The sequence below is a fragment of the Ictidomys tridecemlineatus genome, chromosome 9 (genome assembly GCF_052094955.1).
Source record: "Ictidomys tridecemlineatus isolate mIctTri1 chromosome 9, mIctTri1.hap1, whole genome shotgun sequence".
NCBI lineage: Eukaryota > Metazoa > Chordata > Mammalia > Rodentia > Sciuridae > Ictidomys > Ictidomys tridecemlineatus.
This window is the reverse complement of record NC_135485.1, coordinates 69,969,968-69,995,482: the sequence shown is the minus strand read 5'-3', so window position 1 is coordinate 69,995,482 and position 25,515 is coordinate 69,969,968. Positions and strand designations below refer to the sequence as shown.

Genomic DNA, 25,515 nt, shown 5'->3' with positions numbered 1-25,515 from the left:
TTTGGAGGAAGCAGATTTATTTAAGCTGCAGCAACCCAGAGGGGATAACACCAAACAAGCTCTGGAGCCCAGGTCTGGAAATTCTCTAACATTGCAGTGGGTGGTTACACGGCACAATGTTTAATATAACTCAATTTTGTTCCACATTCATAGGTTGGACAGAGGTTTCACAATGTTTTACACAGAAAACAGAAATTTTCGCACATCAAAAAACTTGATTGGAGACTATTTTCTTTTAGGATGTAGATGAGCACAATACCTTTATTTTTATGTGGTGCTGAGAATTGAACAAGGGGCCTCACATGTGCGAGGCAAGTGCTCTATCACTGAGCCACAACCCCAGCCCTGCAGGCCTAACTCTTACAAGAAAGAGAAACCTGGCCTTTACAACAAAAAGGAGCTCAAAGCACAATGAGTGCTCTGGAAATTTTGTTGACTTCTTAAAATAATCTCTTCTTGATTAGGAGAGAGACTTGTGTGTTACAATTAAGGTGGGAGTCTTTTGGAAACTACAGCATTACCCCCTTTGATGCTCATTATTTAATCCTCTAAGTCAAAGGGCATTATTATCTTCTTGGCTTAAAGCTTTATATAATGTAATATCATAGTTGTTGTTTCTCTTTTTTAAAAAGGAAACCTGCTTCTATTGTAGAACCACTAGTTTTAATGAAAAGAGGAAACAAACATGGAAGCAATACACAAGTTCAGAGCACAATCCATGCTATGTCAATTAAGCTTTTGGATCCACCAAGAAAAGGAAACCATCCTCCAAATAGTGAGCTTGGATCTCAACTGCAATGCCCTTTCAGGATTGAACTGGTACATGCGTTTGTTTTCTGATATTATTAACTATGTGTTTGATTGTTATCAGTCCTAGAGTCAAGAAAAAACAAAGGACTCTGTATATGGCAGAAGTAAGGGGTGGCAATGACAGTATAAGAGCTGTCTTAAAGAGTGAAACAGTCCATTTTTCCTTTTGGTTAGTGTATCTTTCACCTTGTACATCCAACCCAGAGTGGCTGAAGCAGGGCTGATGTTTCCTCAAGCTTGGGGCACATTCAGGCTAGTCAGCTTCCAGAGTGACTTGAGCAGGGTTGGTGTCCTTCGGATCTTTGAGTTTCTCTGGTGTTTCCTTCTTCCTGATGCTCAGCTTAAGGGGTACCAATTAAGGAGGGAAAGCTGCAAAAGAATGTACGTAAGAATAAGAGATTTTGTTTTCAGGAGGTCCCAAAGCAGGCTAAAAGGAACAAAGTATTACATAATGTATATCTCTGCCTATGTACATACATGCATTGACATATTTGGTGACACTCTAAAAATTAGAGTAAGGGATTGTAGATAGTGCTCTATGTGGGGGTGTGACAAGAGGTGGGGGATATCCCAGGAGGCTTGAACTATGTAGATTTAACAAATTTGAAAACAGCCTATAATTTCACAAGCCTGACCCAACATCGGCCTATGATCTTCCATATATTATTATTTCATCTAAAAAATGAAGTAAATTCAACCGCCTGCTCACAGGTCAGTTGCCTTCCAAAGGTGCACCTCTAAGTGGGTTGACTTTAAATCTCAGAATATATTTCTGCATGGAAATCATGTCAAATGCCTTCCTGGCTCCCAAAGTTTAGGTACTGCTCAACAGCTTAATTTTACCCCTGGCTTATCCTCCTCACCCAACTTTACTTTACCAGATGCAAACCCAAGGTTGTACCTAGTTCTGCACCCTGGTCAAGGTCACCCAGTTAAGAGGGATTTAAATCCAGCTCTACCCAATCTGAAGTCTTTACTTCTCCTCAAACCACCCCTTAGCCAGACAAACTTGCTTACTTATATTTTTCCTTTCTTGATAATCTCTTGGAAGAAGCCAGTGTTAGGCTAAATTTGGTAGAACTAGGAGGGTATTTTCCCAATAGGCTATTTTTCCTACAAGTCCAGGTATGGCCAGTCTGGCTGTCCCCAGCCTGCTGCAATGTACTGGGGCCTCACTCCACTGCCCAGAGACCCTGTGCCCAGATGACCCTATGTCCAGGACACAGAGTCTCCTCAGGGAAGAGTGGAGGAGTAGGAGAAGGAGACACCATGGAAAGTTCAGGAGAAAGGACCAGAAGGTTCTTCCAGGGCTAGACTTCCAGAGCAGCCAAAGATCCCTCTCTATCTTTCCCTACAGGATCAGGTCTAGACCTTGCCAGCAGCTCCCAGGCTCTAACCCCACCCTCTCACCAGTGAGCTGGACCCACCTAGTCCCACCCACTGCCTGCTGTGAGGACTGCAGCCTTTATTTAGAGTGCTCACTTGTTTATTTGGATGAGTTCCCTGAGTTAGAGCCACAACTCCTCTAGGGTCCTGAGGACTGGTGTCTGGTCCTGGGGTGACAAAAGGCAGGCAGCATGCAGTGGAACTTGGTGAGGTGACTGTAATGGAGAATGATCAGCTTCCCAGCTCTTATACATCTTGAGCAGAGAAGCATCGTTGGGGTCAATTCACTGCAATGGCACCATCATGAAATCGTGGCATATGGTGGCAAGAGCAGCATCCAGCTGTTGTGGGCATAGGGCATCAGGCGTCGAAAGTCAGGAGCTGAGTATTGGTGTGAGGTGGGGGCGACTGTGGCGGTGTCAGCATGCAGCTCTGATTTAGGAGTTCCTTGCTTCCTACTCATGGTGGCGGTGACGGTGGAAGAATCCAGAAACAGTGGTTGTAACAACAAATGCTTCCAGCCATGAGTGTTTTCATCTGCCATAGTGACAAGGGTTTGGCTGCAGTTGCAATGAAGTTGGCCCCAGTACTGAGTGTCACTGTCTAGTATCCATGTTAAAGTCTGGTGGCAGCAGGGTGGAGCTCCAGAGTCTGGCAGGGGCGGAAGCAACATACAGCTGCATCAGGGGTCCAGCCTCTGCATAGGGGTCGGGCAGCAGGTGTGGTGTAAAGTACAATGACATTGGGGACTTATTGGGCATGGTTGGTGTCCATCTGGAGTTTGGAAGTTTGAGTGCTGCACAATGGTGGTGGCACCATAAGAGTTCAGAAGCAGGGGAAGCAACAACAGACAGTGTCCAGCAGTGAGCATCTTCATCCTGCAGAAGTAACTGGGGGCCAGCTGCAGGACAGTGAAGGTGGCATCCAGTGGCCATGTGGGGAGTCTGTTTGGCTGCAGCGAAGAGTTCCAGGCTGGCATGGCAGCAAGGGCATGGAATAGTGGGTGTCAGAGTGATAAGGTAACCAGTAGCTGGGATGTCGTCTCTGGTGGAGGCTCCAGGCCCTGGTCTTGTGCCTGGTGGACTGGCCTTCTCAGGAAGAAGAATGCGGGAGGCAGTCGTACCCAGGCAGATGCCCAGGACCTTATGCTTCCCCCAGCTGCCATGTCTCACTCAACCATGAGGCCACTGTGTGGCTGCTCACTCCATCCCCTGATATAGCCTCTCTACTTAGGAACTAGGTTGTCTGCTAGGTTGGGGCGGTCTTGGGAGAGAACCTCACCATTCCCAGCCACTTCCTGCGTGGACTGTGGGTGCAGAAAGCAGAGGTCCTAGGACATCTTCACCCCAAAAGTGCATTTCTGTGGCTGGGAGTCGCAGAAGATCAGGACAGAGAACTCGTTGCCCTTAGACTCCCACTGCCACCTGTGCCCTATACCCTTGTCAGCCCAAGGAATGCACTTGGAAGGTGAGGATTTTCTAGGCCCCCCCACCTCCCACCTCTGCACTCTGCTACCCAGCACAGAGGAGATGTACCTGGGGAGGGTGGGCGCTTTCTCCAAAGGTTGCCTCAGCTGGCAGCACGCCTACTCATCCCTCAGAGGCTGCAACTCAGGGAGTGGCAGGGTGAACTCAAAGATTAGGTGAGCAGCCTGGTGGACTCAAGGCCAATGACAGGCATTGCTGGAATGGGCAGCTTAAGGTCCTCAGCAGGTGTCTGGGTACCACCAGCTCCTGCGCCCTGCTTTGTGGGCAGGCAGGCCCTACAAGGAGCAATACCAGTTGCCTGGAGGAGCCACTGCAGAGGCCATCACAGCCTCCAGTCACCCTCTGACTCTGAGGCCTGCTGTCCCAAGCTGTCACCATCACCGCTAAAAGAGCTCCACACTGAAGACACTGGAGTCCCCACAGGGCCAGCAGTGATGTGCAGCCACCATCACTGCACTGGGACCAGACTCCTGCCACTGCCAGAGGATGAGAATGTAACTCTCTGGATGCCTGGCTTGACGTTGCCACCTACAGACTCCTCAGTTGCCTTTGCCACCACTGCCATAACTGAACTTTAGACACCAATACCTTCAAGCACAACACATCTTCATCGAATAGCTTAGCAAGATCTTCTAGATAACTTGCAAGAGCTTCTACATCAGCACTTGTTTTTTTTGCCTTGCACTTTTATTTTATGCAGAGGGACTTCTTGGCAAAAACATAATGGACCAAATTCTGGCAGTTGCAGTGAAGTTGGCCCCAGTACTGAGTGTCACTGTCTAGTATCCATGTTAAAGTCTGGTGGCAGCAGGGTGGAGCTCCAGAGTCTGGCAGGTGCAGGAGCAACATGCAGATGCATCAGGGGTCCAGCCTCAGTATAGGGGTTGGGCACCAGTTGTGGTGTAAAGTACAATGACATTGGGGCCTTGGTGGGCATTGTTGGAGTCCATCTGGAGTTTGGAAATTTGAGTGCTGCACAATGGTGGTGGCACCATAAGAGTTCAGAAGCAGGGGCAGCAACAACAGGCAGTGTCCAGCAGTGAGCATCTTCATCCTGCAGAAGTAACTGGGGGCCAGCTGCAGGACAGTGAAAGTGGCATCCAGTGGCCATGTGGGGAGTCTGTTTGGCTGCAGCGAAGAGTTCCAGGCTGGCATGGCAGCAAGGGCATGGGATAGTGGGTGTCAGAGTGATAAGGTAACCAGTAGCTGGGATGTCGTCTCTGGTGGAGGCTCCAGGCCCTGGTCTTGTGCCTGGTCGACTGGCCTTCTCAGGAAGAAGAATGCGGGAGGCAGTCGTACCCAGGCAGATGCCCAGGACCTTATGCTTCCCCCAGCTGCCATGTCTCGCTCAACCATGAGGCCACTGTGTGCCTGCTCACCCCATCCCCTGATATAGCCTCTCTACTGAGGAACTAGGTTGTCTGCTAGGTTGGGGCGGTCTTGGGAGAGAACCTCACCATTCCCAGCCACTTCCTGCGTGGACTGTGGGCGCAGTGTACAAGTGTTGTTCAGTCATTTAAAAGGAATACACATTGTGGTGGTCACAAACATACACCTGTAGGATGAACTTGCAAAAATACTAAGCCACATGAAGGCTTCACTGTGGTTTGTCAAGATCATCCTGATTCACAAGGACCCTTCTTTTCCTGGCCTTATAGGGAACAGACCCCAAGTCCTGGAAACTGCCTTTAAGACTCCAAACAACAACAACAAAATAACAACTAAAGATATTTTCACAGGATATTTAAGTGACCATGGACTCTATATGCTGTGCCTATGGGCCAGAAGGATTACTTAATCCTCCCCTTCTAGAGAATCCACTGTCCTGTCTGTACAGGAAGGGGAGGCTTGGTATGCAAGTTGCTAGAGAGATTTTATCTACAGCTGTTAAGCCAAGGGCTGCAAGATGTGTTTAATCCTGCAGAATTGGTAGAATCACTGAAAACTCAGTAAAAACTTACTGCCAGTGTCTGTTCTCTACAACAGTCACTGGTATACACTGTGGTCCATCAGAGTGCCATGTGTGGCACTGATAATATATAATTTCAAAATCACTAAATCAAGAGAGTTAAAATTCTTATTTCCTAATTTATTACCTGTAAAGAAAATGACAAAATCAGAATGTGTCTCTGATTAATTAAACCTTAGTAAGAACGATTATAAACAGCAGTATCAGCAATGTACATGCACGAGCACATCCAAAACAAATGGCTACTTAAAGAGGTCGTGTTTTAACTCCAGCGTTGCAAACCTGATGTTTTAATTTTGAGGTCTGGAAGGAAAAAAAATCAATTTTTGGCCTCCTCATGATTGATTCTACTTCAGATAGGCCAACTTTTTCGTCAGGTTCTCAGTCAGCATCTCCAGTTCAGCTCTGGCTAGGGTCAGCCCATATGGCACCTTTTGCAGGACATTGCTGTCAGCCAGGTCATTCTTCTATCTGAAATGTAGTTTAGAAATGCAATACACTGATTTGGACAAGGACACTGTCATCTTCAGGGCTATCTGATGCACAGATCTATGTGACTCTTTTCAAATAGCAGCACTGTAGTGTGTGATATGTGTTCTTGCTTTTGTAACTCCCTTCCTTCTCTCCATGCCTTCCTTTTTTCAGTATCATGATTAATTTTTCAGTTGGAAGGAAGGAAAGAGAAAAGTCATGAGATGATGCTTTTTCAACAGCAATGAATCCCACTAGCACTGTGCATCCCCAGGAAGGGATTCCACTTTGGCTAGCTGTTGTGGCCTTAAAAATAGCAGCCCCTGTATTTGTGCAGTTTCTAATGGTGTCCTAAAAGCAACTGAAAATTAAATAATAGTTATTCTTTTGCTGAATTTTCTTCATGATTTATTCAATTTAAAACATTGGTACCTCTTCATTATATTTTGCCAAGATTTTATAGGCTAAAGGCCATCATCCTTGGAACTTCCTGTGTGAAAATTCTGTAATCCAAAAAGTTTGTATTCCTTATGTCAGGAAGTATGAGATATGGAGGAGGAGATGAAAATATAAAAACAAGTGGATGGATAAAATTTCAGGTGTATGTGTATCAGGAAAACAATTTTTGCACTTAACCCCTTATCAGATACATTATTAGTTCATTGAATGCATTGAAAATTAAAGTTTAGGGCATTGGTAGAGTTATGTTGAATTGTAAGTCATTGAAACTATAGTGATCCATAGACTTAAGAGTAATCAACTTATTTTAACAATGTGTAATGTGAATTGTGTTTGAGTCTAAATACTTTTTGGAGTGATCATCCTATTTCCATTTGTCCAAACACCAAATATAAGGAGAATGTGAACTTCAGAAGATTCAAAATATGTACTATCAATGGAGGCAGGAAAACAGGGAATAAGAGGACATGGTAGGAAAGGTAAATTATCACCTGTCTATTCCACTCACTTCATTCTGAATCCCATGCAGCCTATTTTGCATTGCCAATCTGCAAGATGAGCTAGGCATTGCCAATCGTGGCGGAAAGGATCTGGCAAAATAAAGGAAGTCATAGATAACAAAATTCTAATATGCTAGTAGTTTACAAATGTATTTTTGACACAAAATTTAAGTGGTGATGTTAAATTCTGTTTCACTAAGAATTACAAAAAAAAAGGAAAAGGAAAAAAAAGAAGTGGTGTTAAAACTATAAGCGAAGGATGCAAAGTAAGGGATTATGGTAAAGCCCTACTTTCATTGTGGGTTCTGAAAACAACCCTTTAAAGATAAGTAGTATTATTCTCATTTTATAGAAGAAACTGAGATTCAGAGAATTCACCCAGTTCACATTTGGCAGAAGGAGAGTTCAAAGTCCTGGCTGCATGATGCAAATGGCAGTAACTGAAGAGGCTGTGTACAATCCTAGGTAAGACTTTTTTATACTTTAGCTTTTTCAATTAGTCCTTCCCTGCATGCTACTCTATTGGTCAATGTTTCTACCCTTCCTTAATGTTACTTCATTTCTTCCCTTCTATTGATATGTTTTATTTCCTATTGTGGTTTCACACAACTGAATTATGGAAATAAAATGTTAAGTCTAAATTTATCCAGCACCTCTTTTTTTTCCCAGTAACTGAATAACCTTAAAATGTTTTAATTCTCTAAACTTTTACTGTGTAAATGTTATTATAGTATTATATATCTATCTTTCTGAGTTTTCTTTGAACACACACAAATCAATTTTAAACTAGGACTTTACCTTGTTTTAACATACCCTAGCAGTTACTCATTACTTATGAAATCAAGGCTTACAGTGAATGCCCTATATATTCATGTAAGCATGTTTGTAATTCAGACACCCTTGATGATAGCTTAGCTGGGAATCAAATTCTACTTTGATTACTTTGGCACGGTTTAAGCATACCCCTAGGTTCAATCCCTGCTACCAAACAATCACAACAAAAAATCCACGAAAGAAAAACTTGATAACATAGACTGTATTAAATTACTCTGTAAAAAATCATATAAGGAAATAAAAAGAGAGGTCAAAGACTGGGGGAAACTTTGGAAAGTATATGTCTAAAACAAACCTGTGTACAAAATATAGTAAGACTCAACAATAAGACAACATAATGGGTAAAGATCTGAAAAGACAACTGACAAGAAAGATATGAGATGGCAAAGAAGCAAAGAAATGATTCTTAGCATCACCTGTCATGAGGAAAGCACAAACTAAGACCCCAAGGTGCACTGCACACCTTCTAAGCTGCTAAGGTCTTTACTAAGTGTAGTATCAACCATGAGGATGATGAGCAGCCACAGGTACTCTTGTGCATTGCTGGTAGAGCACACAACAGCTCACCACTATAAAAAAACTGACTATTTTCCCCAAAGTTTTAGACATGGTGTCACCACCATGTTACTAAAAATAGACAACTGCCTCAAAAGTGTACATGCAATTACATACAGTAGTTCTATTCACAATGCCCAATACCTTAAGCAATCAGGATGCACTTCAATGGGTGAACAAACAGCATAACTGCTATGAATCCATGCCATGGAGGCCCTGGTGTCTCTCAGCTCCCCCAGGTCTCTAGTCTGGACTCTGGACTGCCCTGACCTTTGCACACCTCACAGAGGAAAAAATGAATTCTGAGTAGAAACACCTGTATATGCAGCTGATAAACTCAGGCTCAGTAGGAAGTTGTTGCATATGGAAAGAGATTTAAAAGTTTTGGATGTGGATGGTAAACTCAGAAAAATGCAAGCACAACAACCCAGGCCTGCATCTTTGTCCATAGGAGCTTCCTGGGGAACATCAGGCAAACATGGAGGCAACTCCAGGATCCCCACAGAACCGCATCTAGGGGAGAATCTGGAGGTGACTGCCATTAGGGCCTCTGTGACCCACCTCTGATTAGCTTAGAGGACATTATGCTACAGCTTCATACCCCCATCCCAACTTTTAATTTCATCTCTTTCCACAGGTTACAAATGCATCCTGAGCTTAGATTCTGTTGATTTATTAGCTTGTTTAGTGTTGCAGAGAGAGCTGTGCCACTACCTAATCCTGATGCACAACCTCTGAAATTCACGATTCTAGTTATTCAACATACATTTGCATATTTTAGCTAAAGTAGAGCAATCATCCCATGTTTTGATCGAAAAAAATGGTGCTATGGTTTGAATATTTTCCACCCATATTTTATGTCCCCAAAGCCCTGGTGCCCAGAAAGTCCAGGGCTGAACAAACCACCCCTTATATTCTCTTTCAGCTCCCCTGTTGCCATCCACACTCTGGAACAGACAAAATATCGCTTTAAATCTCAGCAGGGAGTCCCTCAGGAATGTACAGTAGATGATACTCCACTTGGTCATGGTGTCTCACCTGTGCCCACTGGGCCCAGCTGGCCCTTCAAGGGAGTGAGCACAGAACAAACTGGGAGCCACACCCATAAGAGTGGTGCAAGACAAAGTCAGATGGGTGGAAGGGAAGGGGGCTGGCTGTCAGTATACTGAGAGTAGACACCTTTCCCCATAGGGGCTGAGCACAGGGACTAAGGAGAGAACTCCTGCCTCCATCCAGATGACCTCTGGACACTGCAAAGTTATCCCTTCCCAGGAGGTCCTTTCCTACCTAGTCAAGGGTCAGCTGAAGGCACTTGAATCCATTTTCCTCAAAATGGACATGATGAGGTCAGATAATGAAGTTCCAGGGTTCTGGAAATTTCAGGACGGAACCCACTGCCTGTCTAACATAGGAAGCAAAAGGACCTTGAGGCCATCGCTCAGTCCCTGTCTCTAATTGACCAGCTCCTCACAGGCTTCACCCTACTAAAACTCTAGACCCTCCCATCTTCAGGAAAGGCCACAGGCTGAGGCTGGGATGAGCCCAGGGTTCTGAATGTTTCCTGAGAGGGCTGAGAGCTGCCACACCCTATACCAGCCTAAAACACAGTAGTCACTCCCTCTGCCCTGACTCTGGGAGAGACTTCCTGGTGGGGTCACAGGGGCCCAGTGCAGCTGTGGAAAGTAGGCAGAGAGCTTTCCCAACTCCACACACCCTGCTGAGCTCAAGGAACCTGGGAGGCCAGGACTAGTGCCCTCCTCTTCCTCCAGGCTTGAGGATTACCTGGGGCATGCCAGGACATAGGTGAGAAATGTGATGGCCTCCCAGAGGCTAGACTCTGAGGCTCCCTGTAGGGTGTTGACACAGTTCTGGGTCAGCTATGGTCTCAGAAAACAGGTTCAGCACTCACTCCAGGGCAAGTAGAGATCCTGTCTCCAAATAGTCACATTCTGAGCTACTGAGTTAGGATTTCAACATATGCACTGTGAGCCTGGAGTTAGCCCATCACACAGATTGGGCTCATTCCTCTCCAAACACTGGGCCACTGTGAGAAGTTACATGATCCAAGCCATGTGAAAATTGCTTAATCTATATCAAAATGGTAAGGCCATTTTGAATTATGCCAATACTGTGAGAAGATTTTAATCAATACCAATCCAATAAGGCAAATTTAATCTATACCAAACCAGTAAGGCCACTTTAATCAATACAAATCTGGTAAGGCAACTTTAATCTATAATTGAATCTATAATCCTGTGAGGACTTTTTTACTCAACACCAGTCCTGGGAGGATAATCCCATTGACAGGAGTCCTTTCATCAAGACAATGTGGGGAGGACATTTCCCCTGTACGTGGTTGAACTGTTCTGCTCTAACTTCTCAGGATAATACCAACATATGTCCAATTACTATGTGATAATTAGGAATAAAATTTACTTTTATAAGTTAAATCAAAAAACTCACTTAGGATGTTAAGAAAAAGACAAACTTGGGATGGGGTAGTGGCTCAGTGGTAGAGCCCTTGTCTAGCATGCATGAGGCACTGAGTTCAATCATCAACATCATCACATTTAAAAAAAATTTAAATAAACAAAATAAATGTATTGTGTCAATCTGCAACTAAAGATCTGGGGAGGAAAAACAGACTTAAGGGGAAACAATCCTCCCCCAAATAGGAAAGAGAATCTCAGATAGCAGCAGTGGACTTGACTGCTGCCACCCTCTGAAAACTAAGTCAGAGTTGCCTGTCTTCTACACTGTCAGCAGCTACACAGATGGTTCCTAAGCAAAGGAGACAGGACTGCCCACACCCTGGGTAGCTCATAGCTGGCAAAGTTGCTGTGCTTAGCCAGGCCTGCCTATGAAACCTCCTCTCCAAGCATTTTTTTTTCCCTGGTCTAAAGGGCAGGCTGGGTGGGGCTCCTTTCACAGGGAGTACTCAGGGACCCCATATTCTAATGCAATGGTTGTGCTTTGCAAAGAGTCTCTGATTTGCTGTAGTCCACAATGTGGAATTCTCCTCCTCCTCCTCCTCCTCCTCCTCCTCCTTCACTCCTTCTCCTTTTTTCTATCTTCTTTCACTTTCTCTTACTGTTCCTCCTCCTTCTCTTCTGTTCCTTTCATCCTATGACTTTTTACTTTTCTTTCCTCCTCTTCCTTGTCTTCTTTCCCTGCCTCCTCCTTTCCCTCCACCTCATTCATTTTCTCTTAGAAGTGAAATAAGAGGAAGAATCCATTGTGCTTTATGTCTATGAGTGTGGACACCAGACATTACCCTGGGATTTCTTCTGCCAGTTCACCTCTTTTTTGACTTCTGGTTGCTTCCCTAAGGAGCTGTGCCAGGCACACTAATGAAACTGGCATTGAGAAGAGAATTTGCTGTCAGTGCTCAGCGATGCAGGATAATCAGAGGAATGACATTCTTCCTGGGGGCAAGGCCTTCCAGAGGCTTCTTCAGGTCTTACTCCCAAGCTCTGAGGCTGGTGGGTGTCCCGATGGCTATACTTTCAAGGAACCAAGGTGCCCATCACTGCTCTTGAGAGGCCTCTGGCCTCACACCACTTACCGGCAATGTCCTTAGCATAGAAGGGCCTATTGTTAGTGGTTGAGGATCTGACATGTCCTTGAGACCACAGATCCTGGGCACCCAGCACACCATTCCCCTGCATCTATTCTACCCCCACCTCAGACAGATTGGTCTTTTTTCCACAGAGCAACCTCTACAGTGAGGATGGCTTTGGGTTGGCAACACACAGCACAATATACTGTCCTGTCCTCCTGTCTTCCATGTTTCTCTCAGCTCCTACGTCATCTGTCTCCATTCTGCATCCCTGCCCCATGAGGGCCTGGGTGGCCCTTAGGGACTTCTCTTAGGAAAGCAGGCATCCATGATGTCCAAATCACTTCAACTCCCCAGAGTCCTATGAAATAGCCATCAGCCACGTGAAATTATTTTCATTCTAAATAATTAAAACCAAAAGTCTATTTCTAAGTCTCCCCAGCCACAATTCACAAGCTCAATGGCCACATGGAATAGACACTATCCAGGAAACCAAAGCATGCTGGGCTAACTCTGCCCAAGACCCTAAAAAGACAAATTCTCTAAAAATTGTCATTTCCTCTGACAAAATATTTGACCCTTACCCCGAGATGAGGTTTGTGCTTCTCCATCACTGCCACTCAGCTCCTGAGGGTGCACGGATTTTGCACATTCATAAATAAGTGGTTGACAAAACAAAATATCACAATGACTCATTCTCAGAAATTCAGCTTAATGAAAAAATTTACAGAGAATTTAAGCATATTCATAGATTTACTACTACTTTAAAGGGGATACATTTCTAAAAAAAATCTGAAAGGCATTTAAATGTACTTGTGTCACTCTAGAATTTTGAAATTCAAAAAGGCCTTGAGATATGCTTTAAAGATCTAAGGTCAAACAGATCAGATTGGTGGAACTGAATTCTCACTAAGTGGAAATGGAAATTCAGGAAATTCAGTATTGGGGGTGGAGTGTCATCCTCTTGCACTTTAGCTGACCAAAGTCAGAGGTACTCAGCATGTGCACAAATAATCACCTCAGGGAGCAGAGCCTAGGGGCTCAGGCTGTAATGCAAGAGGCTGCTGACAGCCCATATAATCATATATGATGCAAAATTCTAGGCAGAGTTGGGGAGAAATCACTTTGAGTAATCTTAGAGTGTGGAAGATGAGATGGAGTTACATTACTCTAACCAGAATGGGACAGGACTAGAGCTACTCAGAGCTCCCAGATGACACTTTGGGTTATCCATCTTCAGGGAAGTTGCCAAGAGGGGCTGTCCTCAGGATTGATTGGAAAGCCAGGAAGAGGTGCTGAGGGTAGAAGAAGAGGTGAGGAAAATTCAGGGACAAAACTGGGGGAGGGATTATGGAGAGTCAGAGACAGGTGGTCAGAAAGGTCAAGCTGCCACTGCACTTTGCTCCACATTATATGGAAAGATCTCCCAGTACACAGGCAGGATAGCCACCTACATGTGGAGTAGGTAGCCCCAACACAGGGCTTGCCAGAGTCTGACAACCAGTGTGGTCAGGGCTGGTACCCTCTGAGGCTTCTCTCTGAGCTTGCAGATGGCCTCCCTCCCTATGTCCTTATATTGGTACCTCTGGGAATCTGTGCCCAGTTTTCTCAGCTCTAAGGACACTGCTTGCATCTGAATGGAGCCACCAGAAAGCCTCATTAAATTTAATAATCACTAAAGAAAAACCCTGTCTCCAAATACGGGCATATTATGAGCTACTCGGTTAGGACTTCAAAGTAAGAATTGTGAGGGGCTAGGAATCAACCCTTCACACAGACAGGGCTCATTCCACTTCAAACAAAAGGCTACTGCAAGAAGTGATGCAATCCTATCCCTGTGAAGACAGCTTAATCAATACCAACGTAGAAAGATCATTATATATATATATATATATATATATATATATATATATAAGCCTGTGAGGACAGTTTAATCAATATGAATCCTGTGAGGCCACATTAATCTAAACCAATCCTATAAAGACACGTTAATCTTCACAAATCCAATAAGGACATGTTAATCTATGCCAATCTAGTAAGGCCACTTTAATTTGTCCCAATCCTTTGAGGACTTTTTAATCACCACCAGTCCTGTGAGGACAGTTTCATCTACATGAGTCCCTTCACCAAGGCAAAGAGTGGAGGTCTTTGACCCTGTACATGTTGATTAAACTCTACTGCTCTAACTCCTTTGGATAACACCAACATATGTCCAATTACTATGGGATAATTAGTAATAATAATGCTTTTACAAACTAAATTTTAATACATTAAGAAAAAGAAAGACATGAGGGGAAGAAAATCCTCTTCAGGATAGGAAAGAAAGTAGCAGTGGCCTTGACTACTGCTACCCTCTGAAAATTTGGAGTTGAGGGCATGGGCCTGCTAAGCTGCCCAGTAGCTCCTCAGATGGTCCCTAAACGAAGGATCCAGGTCTAGCACTACACCGAGGCTGGCTCATGGCTGGTGGAGGGTGCTGTGCCTGGCTAGGCCTGGTCATTCTGCTTTGTTTTCCTGGTCCAAAAGGCTGGCTGGATGGGGCTGCTTCCACAGGGAGCACTCAGGAACCTCATGTTCTTATTCAATGGTGGTGCTTCCCAATTATCAGGTCTCCCCGACTTGCTTTCATCCACAACGTTCTTTTGTTATGCTTAAAAGGAAAAATACAATTTTGGGGAAAAAAATTAATTTTGAGGGACCTGTGTCCTGGCAAAGCAGCTGGAGTTTCACTATGGTGCTAGATGTCTGTGTAGACTTTATTCTTACCTCCTTCTCTACCTCTTTATAGTATTGTGTTTGAGAAGAATGAGGAAGCTGTTTTCACCAGTTTCACACTTGCTTCCTGTTGATGGAAATGTAAATTGGTACAATCATAATGGGAAGCAGTATGGAGGTTCCTCAAGAAATTAAAAATAGGCCTATTATACGACCCAGCATTCCCACTTATGCTCAAGTCAAAACATCATGTTACCTGCCTTAAATATACACAACTTTTACTCTGTATAGCCCTGGATGGATTCTGGGAAATATCACCTAAAGGAGATGCAGTAACCTAACCTAGAAACAGCAGGCCAATGTGTTCCATTCTCAAGTCTGACATCTCTTCTGAGATAATGTCCCTTCTTCCTTAAGAAACAAATAATATCCTTTTCTTGACTGTCTTTTCAATACTTTGGTCATTAAGTCACACTTACATGGTGGAGATAGCATTCCAACGGAATAGAAAAAATGTTTTATTCAGCTTTTTTTGCTGCTATGATTAAAGGACCTGACCAACACGATTATAGAAGAGGAAAAGCTTATTCAGAAGCTCATGGTTTTAAAGGTCTTAGTTCATAGAAGGCTGGCTCTATTTCCCAGGAGGCAAAGTGAAGCTGAACATCATGATGGGAGAGTGTGGCAGAGGGAAACAGCTCACATCATGGTGATCAGAAAGCAAAGAGACAGACTCCACTTTCCAGATATAAATAGACACTAAATCCTTGCCCTAATTCCCACCTCCTGTAGACATACCCTACCAGTTCAGTTATCACTCAGGTAATCCCTAGCAGGGGATAAAATTATTGAGTTAAGACTCTTACCACCCAATCATTTCTGAACCTTCTTGCATTGTTCCACATGTGAGCTGGGGGACACCTCACATCCAAACCATGACAAAAGATGAATGACAAGCACCTGGAGATGAGGTGATAAATTATTCTTGGGAATTAAACTATCTCACTTATACGTGATGCTTGAGGCAGCAAACCTACAAGGAATTTACCTAAATAAAAGAATCCCACGAATACAAATGACCATACAGTCAACCTGAGTTGAGTCAGGCACTACAGAGAAGTTTAATCTCATTTAATCTTCATATCAACCTCAACATGAAGGGAGTATCAATAAATTCATTTTCCACATGGGAGAAGAGGGCCAAGTGGAAATTAAGAAATGAAAACGTGATCCCACAGAGGTCACCATTAGCAAAGCACATACTAACGCTAATAAAGAGAATCATTTTGATATCTTCTGTCTCCCTTCTTCATTTAGGAAAAGCAAATCTGGAGGTAGCAGATGAGGGCCTCTGAGGCATGGGATAGTTGCTCTCTGCTCTGAATGATGGGACAATTGTCAGGCTCAGCATAACCTGAACAAGATATCCATCACCTCCCATCTCGCTTTCTTTTATAAACCCATGAACCAAAAAGCATCTTCAGTGTGTGTGGAGGAGACAGAATCAACCAGGAGACTACTGCCAAAGTCCAGATGAGAGATGGCAGAGGTGGTGCTTATTTGAAGAGTTTTGTTATGAGGAGAGATGAGATGTGATTCTGTGGGTCTGGACTTCAAGGACTGCTGGCTTGTGTTGGACTCAAGAATAAAGTTTGAAACTTGCTAGATTTGGATGCCTATTTGAAAGCCAGAGAAGTACTCAGTAAGAAGGTGGGTATGGAACACTGAGGTAGAGGTGAGATACTCCCATGTAAACTTGAGAATGATTAGCACATCTCTGGTATTTAAAGGCCCAGAGTGGAAGAGATGATTTGGAAAGTGTTGATTTTAAAGAGAAAAAATAGGAGAGTATTGTGAAGAAGCTAATTTAAGAACAAAATTGTTTTTACAGGAGTGAATGAATTATAGGAGTGTACTGTATTGTTCATTGCAGGTAGTAGAACTGCCCAAAGATTTTGATAACATCATATAATTTGCAATGACCTTAGGCAAATTACGTTAGTTGACAGAAATAATCAGGATTGATTTTCAGCTTTTCTAATGCTTTTCTTGACTGTCAAATATTTTGAGTTGGCCATAGTAGCTTTTCCTGTTTCAATTTTATGGCCACATTTAATTTTCAGAACATTTTCTAAATCTCAAAATGTGCTAACCATTGGAGGGTGTTAACATTGAACAATGAGGAAATAAAGGATTATATATTATATATTCAAAACTTCAGAAAGCCATTGCAATCTTGAGTTTGTTAAAATTGACTCAGGGTGGATATAGTGCCCTGGCAACCCCTAAGAGGGTTCTGGTGTGATCACATGATTGTCTTCAATCTATGTTGAGTGACTGAGTTAACCCCAGGCAGGCCTACCTAGTTAGGTTGAACAGCTTCTTCCCTTGAAAGGGACCCTGGAAGAAGAATGAGCCCTCTATCCCCTGGAATTGGCCATTTCCCTTTTTATAGCCCTCTCATTTTCTTTTCCCAGATATCTCTGCTCCCAACTAGAACAGATACCCAATGAGTGAAGAGCAGTCTAAAAGACTCCACCAGTTAATAATAGCATTTAGAGAAGAAGGATAATGTGTATCCTCTTTGGGAAGAAAACCAGGTTGGTGTTTGGCAGATAATAGCTGCATGACAAATGGCTATGGATTACTAATCCAATAACCTTTCTTTTGCAAACCAAATGTACTTGCAGCTTGAAAACTGATTCCTGCACTCAAGCATCCATCTGAATTGGAACCAAGAAGGTTCAAGAATGGTGACAGTTGAGTGAAGGACATACTCCCCCACTTCACATCCATTTCTTCTTTGGGCTAATAACTAATCTGGATTTATATACTTTACTACATACATGGGCATGGGCCCAAGAGTATCCAATTTCCAAAACTAAAGCACCCCATAATATTTATCACATCCAATTTTTACGAAAAATCGAGATTTTATTCTTTTAGTTATTGAAGAGAGGAGAAATTCTTTAATTCTGGAAACTTCTATATAATTCTACCAGGATTTGGGGATATAGCTGTGCCAGTTACTTGCAGAAGATGTCCATATTTCACAACATATGCCTTAAGGGGAATAGAAATTATCCTAAATATTAAGAGCCTTTATGTGGTTTTAGGCCTGAGAGTTTTTACTTTGCTTTTGCATCCAGTTTAGGTATCCTAACCCATTATAAACATTGGGGAGGATGACCAATATAATTAAATTTGTGAAAGAGTTTCCACTATAAGCTTTGATTTGAGGACACTTGAGAATTTTTAAATAATTCCCCTTTGGTTAAAATTTTCCATTTTCAGTTTTTGCCCAAAGGTAATTTCTTTGTTTTTGTTTGATTTGGGAAAAAATGAGGGAATTTAACAGTGAGGGTTTGAATATATTTACTTATGATTAATTTTGATGAATACTTTTATAAAGTATATTCTAAATGATGTAAATTCCCTGAATTTGAAATTACAAACTTGGAAAGTGAAATGATCATTAGAAAATTTTAAACTATAGTAAATAATTGTAATGAACATTTGACTTAAGAATGATCACACACACACAGATGCATAATTTTATATTAAATATAAAGAATTTAGGTCAAATGAATTTCTACTCACATTCTGTCTTGTACCTACAAAATCTGAAGAATGTACCTTCCTGAATTTAATTAAAATTCCATAAGAGAAAATTCAACCTTATTCTGTCAATTTCCCTATCTCATTATATTAGAGTAAGGAAAATAATCTCTTCCTCTTAAATATTAGTTTTTGATTTTTGATTAAAAAACAAAAACAAAAACCTGTCCTCCCTGCATGCTTCCACCAAAGTAAATTTCAGTAGTGGAGATGAATCTAAAGATGTCAGTTCCTATATACAAAGATCCTGTGTTTTGTCATCCCTATCTTACAAAGAGGAAAATCAGATTACAACTAACAAATAAACTCCAATAATTTTTCTTACACACATCAGAAAAACAAATTTCCAGGGCAAACTGCCTCCCCCAAATCTGAAAAAGCCAGGGATTCAGAGAGTCCCAACAGAGACTTTGTTGCCCAAGATCTGAAGCAGAGGTCACTATAGCCATAACCTGGTGGAGAGATTTCAGTAGCAACTTTGAGAAACTGCTAGAGGCTTAGTGTGAACTATCAGGAGATGACTAACTCCTGGGAGCTGCAGCCTGAAGGTTTGGGGTTGTACCTCTATGTTTTATATGAGGTTCTCCTGGTAAATATCCAAGAAGATCCCTTCATGGCTCTAACAGGAAAATATTTTGAAAAAAATCCTTGTGAAATTACCCTAGAGTGTTCTCCCTAACAGTCTACTCTTCAGGGACTGGAATGGCAGGGGGTTGGTTAGAACAGAACAGAAAATGGAAAAACTGTCCTTGCCACAAAATCTCAGGTAGAAGAGGAGCACTCTCTCCATTCAGCCCCTTTGACATTACTATTGCACTTTAACAGAAGAAAAAATAGTGTGAAGGTCAGATTTCATGGATATGGACACACTCATTACCATCACAGAAACAGAGCTCTAATATAGTGGGCTACAACTTAAGTGATTGAAAGATCCAGACTCCCTGAACAAGAATATTCAAAAGAGGTCAAAATCAAGACAGGATACAAAGGTAATAACCAAGAAGTAACTTAAACTCCTTGCATGGACAGCGAACAAAACTTCAATAAATTCCAAGCCTGAGAAAGACTAGCAACAATGTTCACACTAAGTACCTACTTTAAATCTATTAATAAGTGTTCATCATTCAATGAAAAAATGTATAATAAGGATAAAGACAAGAAATAAATAACAGTGTGAAGAGAAGAAGCAAGTAGCAGAACCAGATTCAGATACATCAAAGCCTCTAGTATAAAACACATAGAACAGAAATGCAAAAACAGAGCATGGAGATGTGAACTCAGAAATTGTTATGGTTTGGATGTGAGGTGTCCTCCAAAAGCTCATGTGTGAGACAATGCAAGAAGGAAATGATTGGGATATGAGAGCCTTAATCCAATCCATGGATTAATTCCATTGATGGGATTAACTGGGTGGTGACTGAAGACAGGTAGGGAATGAATGGAGGAGGTAGGTCCCTGGGACATGTCTGTGGGATATTATTTTGTATCTCGCTACTGACATTCCTCTCTGCTTTCATCATGTGAGCTACTTCACTCTGCCACATTCTTCTGCTATGATGTCCTGCCTCACCTCAAGACCTGAGGAATGGAGCCAGCTGCCCCTGGACTGAGTGCTCTGAGACAGTGAGCCCCCAAATCCACTAATTGTTTCATAGCTGAAAAACTGCTGACTAAATCAGATCTCAAAAATTCTCCCTCTCTCTCTCTTATATCTAAGCAGAGATAAACTCCAGCAGCCAGATACAATATCAAAAACTATTCACCTACATATATCCACCTCAAACTACAGAAAACAAAAGACAAGGAGAAAATCTTGAAAAAAGTCTAATGGAAAAAATACTGCACGTATGGACAACAAAGTTAAGAATTATAGGGACTGGAGTATAATTAAGAATTATAGCTCACTGGGGGTATAGAATACATCCCTAACATATCTGAGGCCCTGGGTTTGACCCTCAGCATAACTAAAAAAAACTAGATGAATTATTTCAACTTATTTCTTCTTTCCTCTAAAATTATATGCCAGCAAATGAAGAGTACAGTGAAACATCTAAAGTGTTGCAAGAAAGAAATCCAAATTAGTTTCATATCTGTAGTTAAACAAAACCTTCCCACTTTGTACAGTGACTTTCTTCAAAATATTAAATAATGGATTACGATTTAAAAAACAATACTGTTACACCAAAGAAGCTATATGTACCACTCATATGATGTATGAAAATGACACTTTATATCTGAGATTTTTCTTTTAAACACCCACAAACCTGACTTAATCATGGGAATATAGCAAGAAAATACCAGTTATGTACAAATATTTCAAAATGACAATTATGAACTCTTAATACATAAAAATGTATAGATCTGTACTGTTCAATATAGTTACTTCTGGCCACATATGATAATTGAATGCTTGAAGTGTGACTAGTATGAGTTAAGATGGACCATACATGCAAAATAAACCACAGGTACCAAAGAATTAATATAAAAGAAGGGATATAGTTACTCATTAAACACCGATTATGTACTGAAATAATAATTTTTATATTTGAGTCAAATTACATTATTAAAATTAAATTTGTTGATAGTTATTATTTACTTTAAAATGTTTAATCAGCACATAAATCTATATATATTCAAGTATGCAAAACGATTGTATGTATACACATATGTGCACATCATGTATATATCATGTATTGATCACCATGGTCAAATTAATTAATATAGCCATTACCACTCATAGTTACTATGATTTCCAGCATTTTATACGTAGTAATTGGAACATTTCAAATTACATATTGTCCATGTTCCATCATGGAACATATCTATTTGATAAAAGCTAATTTTCTTTACCATGTTCATCAGATCTTTATAGAAATCTCATAAAACATCAATCAGTATAAATGTAAAAAATATCAATACCTTAAGCATACCATATTCAAACTGTGGATAACCAAATATAAAGAAAAATAAATTGAAAGAAGTTCTATTAAAAAAAACAAACACCTTAGCTCTTAGGAGCAAGCATGGAATTTATCAGACATTGCTAAGAAACCTTACAAATAAAAAAACGCAGCAACATATTTAAAGCATTGAAATATAAAAACCACCCAATTAAAATTCTGTATTCAGTAAAATTATCCTTCAAATGTGAAGCAGAGATCAACAAGACTTTATCAACAAAAATTGAGGTACTCTTTGACAGTATACCTTGCCCTGCAAGAAGTATTAAAAGGAATGCCTCAGAGGAAAAGAAAATATCACAGCTCAGAAAACAAATCTACATATAGACATGATGAGTATTAGACAAAGTGAAAGAAAAATGCAAAAACAATTTTTTTCTTATTTTTAAATAGTCTGACTCCATTGTGCTAATACTAATTAGCTGTATTTAATTCACATATATACAATTATACATTTTGCTCTCCAGCTCACATGAAAAACCAGCCAAATCAAACCACATTCTGGATCATAAAATACACCTTAACAATCATACAAGTAGAAATTACACTGCCTAATCTCAGATCACAATGAATAAACTAGAAACTGACAATAGGAAGATAGTGAAAAGCCCTGAATACTGACTGGAAGGGTAAAAAAAAAAAAAGACTTCTAAAGTGACATGAGACAAATATGAAATCTCAAGAGAAATTTAAAACCATTTCAAAATAATCAAAAATCAAATTACAAGTTATAAAAATTTGTGGGGAACATTAAAAACAGCAGGAAAATTGGTAATGTTGAATGCATATATTAAAGAAGAAAGATCTGAAATCAATAACCTAAGCTTCTCACTTAGGAAACCAGAAAAAGGAAAGCAGACTAAATCTTAAATAAAAGGAAAAAAAGAAATAATTAAAATTAGAGCAGAACTCAATGACATTGAGAACAGGATACCAAAAGAGAAAATTAATAATAAAAAGATGGTCTTTTGAAAAGATAAAATTTGTAAGAATCTAATCAAGGTAGCTAAAAGGACAGAGAGAGAGAGAAGAGGAATAATAAATTACTAATATTGGAAATGAAAAAGAGGCCATTCCTAAATATTCTCTGAATGTTAGAAGGATAATAAAGTAATATTATGAATACTTATGTAATCAGAAATTTGAAAACCTAGATGAAATGGAATAATTTCTTGAAAGACAAAAATCTACCAAAATGCCTACTACAAAAATAAGTAGATGATCTGAATGGTACTGTATATATTAAAGAAATTGAATGAATACCAAAGGATTATTGTATTTTAAAGTTAAAAACAGTATATTTATTCATTTTTTCCATGTCTAACCCCTCTCCTCTATGGATCAGCATCCACTTATCAGAATATTCTGCCTTTGGTTTTTAGAGATTGACTTATTTCATTTGGCACGTTACTGTCCAACTCCATCCATTCACATGCAAATGCCATAATTTTATTCTCTTTTAATGCTGAGTAACTTAAATTGTTGAGGATGGGGATATTGCTCAATATCAATATCCAATAGAAGCCAAGATCCTGGAAAGTAAGAAACTGCATAGACATCTACCTTTCTCAAGTGCCACAGGTTAATTTTATCTTTGAAACTATCAAATCTTGGTCAGAATGGCATATCCCATTCATGAGAACCTTATGTGATAATTCAATCAAGTATTTGAAAAAAATTCCTTCATGTTCTCAGAATAATAAACTAAATATGAGGTAAAGGCAAATGTAAAAGACATGGAAAGAATGATGAAATGAATAGATGAAACAAGGAGGAAAATATTAAAATTATTTCTAGCAAAATTAGTTATTGCATTAATTATTCAACGACTAAGTTCAAAGCCAAATAAGATATAACTTGTGAGGAAAAATCCTGATAAAACTAGATTTAAAATATTTGGATTAAATTTTAATCATATGGTGTTTTGTGTACAAGCACATGTAAATCAAGACCTGACATGTTACATTTTTCAGGGGTTCTTTTTGTCCTTCCCTTCATATTTTTTCCTGGTTCCTCCTGAACTTAGTACTAGCTACCCAATGTTATCTTACATTAGGATCCTGAAGCCTAACTTTCAGATACCTCAATGATGGATATACTGGATTTTGGGAAAAACAATTTTCACAAGACAAAAACATCGTTTAGATTTGTCAATAACAAGAACAACTACAAAGAGGAAAAACTCACTATAAGAACGTTCAAGACTTGGGGTGGGGGGGGTGCTTGGGTTGTGGCTCAGCTGTAGAGCCCTCACCTGGCACGTGCTAGGCCCTGGGTTCCATCTTCAGCACCGCATAAAAATAAATAAATAAAATAAGGTATTTTGTGCAGAGCAGCACACCCCAGCAACTCACCCTCGACGTCTTTTTCTTTTAAAGGTCTTCTCCCACAAACACGAAGAATGGAATCCTCAGGCCAGATGGACCAAGTATTTGTTGAAGATCAGTGTAGAAGACTCGCAGTTCAACACACTGCATCTTCTCTGCCCTCGTCTTCTCCTCTGCCGCCGCCGCCGCTGCCGCTGCCTTCTCCTCTGCCGCCGCCGCTGCCGCTGCCTTCTCCTCTGCCGCCGCCGCTGCCGCTGCCTTCTCCTCTGCCGCCGCCGCTGCCGCTGCCTTCTCCTCTGCCGCCGCCGCTGCCGCTGCCGCCTCCTCTGCCGCCGCCGCTGCCGCCGCCGCCGCCTCTGCCGCCGCCTCTGCCGCTGCCGCCTCCTCTGCCGCCGCCGCTGCCGCCGCCGCTGCCGCCTCCTCTGCCGCCTCCTCTGCCGCCGCCGCCGCCGCCGCCTCTACCGCCGCCGCCGCCTCTACCGCCGCCGCCGCCTCTACCGCCGCCGCCGCCTCTACCGCCGCCGCCGCCTCTACCGCCGCCGCCGCCTCTACCGCCGCCGCCGCCTCTACCGCCGCCGCCGCCTCTGCTGCCTTCTCCTCTGCCGCAGCTGCCTTCTCCTCTGCCGCCGCTGCCTTCTCCCTTCTCCTTCTCCCTTCTCCTCTTCCGATGTCTTCTTCTGCTGTCTTCAATCTTCTGAGAAATGTGTCTGGCACGGGGTCTTATATAGCCCTTGGGTTACTGTGATTGGCTCAAAGTTATGCTAATTAGGGTTCGAAAAATGTACCAATGCTATTGGTCCAGATTTTGGCCAATCAGGTTTGGAAATGATCTAATGCTATATTCCCACCATTCATTCATGTCTGCCCACTTCCATTTTCTCAATGGAGGTTGAGTAGTGGGAAGTTGAGGTTGTGGACCCAGCTGCAGTGATGCATGGCATGGGCTTCTGCAGCAGGCCTCCCTGCTGTGCCAAGGCCTGGCTGCTGCAGATGACAGGTCTGACAGGTCAGGGAGCCTTTACTCCCTAGGCACTGGCTCCAGGCAGCAGTAGGGCCGCTGGAACTCTGACCCACCCAGGCCAACACCCCACCTCTCTTGCTTCTTGGCAGGGATTAGTAGACAGGCTGTGTGACTTTGTAGCCAGGGCCATCAGTGCTTAAATACACAAATAAGAGAGACTTTAATTGCAGGGGGAAGTCCTGATAAAACTGGACTTAAAATATTTGGATTAAATTTTAATTATATGATTAGGTGTATAAGCACATGTAAATCAAGACCTGACATGTCTTGCAGAAAATGAGCAATAACACTGAGGACAAAGCCAGGCACAGTATTGGTACTCAATAAATTTGGGCTATTGGGTATGCATGTGTATCTGGAATGTTTTCCTACTAGAGGAGAATGTTACAGTCAGCTCTTGCTGTGTAACAAGACAACTCAAACATCCTGTCCTCTCTTCCTGAAGTAAGGTTAGCACTCCTGTCAGTAATTATAAGTCTGGTACCTGGCACCTTTCAAACATGGAAGACATGGAGTACAGGGTCATCTGTGAAGGACTTCATTCCCAGATCCTGATTCAGGGCTCAACACCATAGAAATAGACCACAGATGTCATCATCAAGAGTGTTGGCTCTTGTGTTCTAGCCTCACCTTGGTCCCTTCCTCCTGGTATGGGCTGGAGGTTGCAGATTCCCCAGGAAGCAACTTCTGGGATGGACAATGTTCAGGACATTTAGTGGGATGGGAGGGAGGAAGAGGATTGGGGCTGGAGGCTGAGGATGTCACTCAATGGCCGAGTGCTTTCCATGTGCATGAGGCCCTGGCTTCTGTAACTAACAGCCCTGCTGTTTTTAGGGATCCTATC

General features: G+C 41.9%; 1 long non-coding RNA gene across 1 annotated transcript; it reads right to left on the bottom strand.

The window, feature by feature from the left end:
* On the bottom strand, positions 1 to 23,999 carry LOC144366781 (uncharacterized). The gene is made up of 2 exons (XR_013425925.1): positions 23,678 to 23,999; positions 1 to 1,179 (listed from the first exon to the last, which is right to left on the bottom strand). It is a non-coding gene; the product is annotated as an uncharacterized LOC144366781 (long non-coding RNA).
* Positions 24,000 to 25,515: the final 1,516 nt, after the last annotated feature.